General features: G+C 39.0%; 1 non-coding gene across 1 annotated transcript; it reads right to left on the minus strand.

The window, feature by feature from the left end:
• Positions 1–1,322: 1,322 nt before the first annotated feature.
• LOC115032007 lies at positions 1,323–1,487 on the minus strand. Its single transcript, XR_003837656.1, has one exon. It is a non-coding gene; the product is annotated as a U1 spliceosomal RNA (small nuclear RNA).
• Positions 1,488–1,791: the final 304 nt, after the last annotated feature.

Raw genomic sequence — 1,791 nt, forward strand, 5'->3', positions numbered from 1 at the left:
GGTCTTCAATTTTATTACATTGGTATACCTGTCTGTCGCTGTACCAATTCCATGCAGTTTTTACCACAATTGCTCTGTAGTATAGCTTGTGGTCAGGCATGGTGACTCCCCTAGAGGTTCTTTTATTGTTGAGAATAATTTTAGCTATCCTAGGATTTTTGGTATTTCAGATGAATTTGCAAATTGCCCTTTCTAACTCAATAAAGAATTGAGTTGGAATTTTGATGGAGATTGCATTGAATCTGTAAATTGCTTTCTGCAGGACAGCCATTTTTGTTGTGTCCGGCCAGCAGATCACAGCCTGGGTTCTAGCCTGGGAAGGCATTTTGGAAACCTGGAATAGAAGATGGGCTAGGCGGCGAGAGAAAGAAATGCAGCTAAGACAGGCATTCTGATCAAAGCTCAATTTTACTGTTCCGCATGCAGTTATGAAGCAGGGGAAAGGGGCCCGATTCCCACCAAATAATCTCGGGGTCCAGTAGCACGGTGACCATGTGTATGGCTCCAAATAGCAAAGCGGCAGGTTCCAGCAGTGGGCGTGGCAGAACGATTGATCAGGAAGCTCCACCCCTGAGCAAGCAAGTTTCAGGCTGGGGGAGGGGAGACTACACATTTTTATTATATTAATCCTGCCAATCCATGAGCATGGGAGATCTTTCCATCTTCTGAGATCTTCTTCAATTTCTTTCTTCAGAGACTTGAAGATGTTGTCATACAGATCTTTCCCTTGCTTAGTTAGAGTCATAGCAAGGTATTTTACATTATTTGTGATTATTTTGAAGGGTGTTGTTTCCCTAATTTCTTTCTCAGCCCATTTATCCTTTGTGTAGAGAAAGGCCATTGACTTGTGTGAGTTAATTTTATATCCAGCTACATTCCTGAAGCTGTTTATCAGGCTTAGGAGTTCTCTGGTGGAATTTTAGGGTCAGTTACATATACTATTATATCATCTGCAAAAAGTGATATTTTGACTTCTTTCTTTCTACTTTGTATCCCCTTGATCTCCTTTTGTTGTCTAATTGCTCTGCTAGGACTTTCTGTACTATATTGAATAGGTAGGGAGAAAATGGGCAGCCTTTTCTAGTCCCTGATTTTAGTGGGATTGCTTCAAGTTCTTCTCCATTTTGTTTGATGTTGGCTACTTGTTTGCTGTATATTGCTTTTATTATGTTTAGTTATGGGCCTTGAATTCCATATCATTATAAGACTTTTATCATGAATGGGTGTTGGATATTGTCAAATGCTTTCTCAGCATCTAATGATATGAACATGTGGTCTTTGTCTTTGAGTTGAGTTTTTTTTTTTCTTTTTTCTTTTTTTTCCAGGGGAGAGTGCGAACGCAGTCCCCCACTACCACAAATTATGCATTCGAGTTTCCCACATTTGGGGAAATCGCAGGTGTCATCACACCCCAAAATGCAATGGGTGAGCCTCGCCCTGGGAAAACCACTTTAGTGATCATGGTATCTCCCCTGCCAGTTAAGTATTTTTTTTATATAGTGGATTATGTGGATGGATTTCCATATATTTAACCATCTCTGCATCCCTGGAATAAAGTCTACATGATCATGATAAATTACTCTTTTCATGTGGTCTTGGATTCATTTAATGAGAATTTTCTTGAGTATTTTTAAATCGATATTCATAAGGGAAATTAATCTGAAGTTCTCTTTCTTTGTTTTGTCTTTATGTAGTTGAGGTATCAGGAGTAATTTTGGCTTCATAGAATGAATTGAGTAGAGTACCTTTTGTTTCTATTTTGTTGAATAGTTTGAGGAGAACTGGAATTAG

This window comes from Mus caroli, chromosome 9 (assembly GCF_900094665.2).
Source record: "Mus caroli chromosome 9, CAROLI_EIJ_v1.1, whole genome shotgun sequence".
NCBI classification, from domain to species: domain Eukaryota; kingdom Metazoa; phylum Chordata; class Mammalia; order Rodentia; family Muridae; genus Mus; species Mus caroli.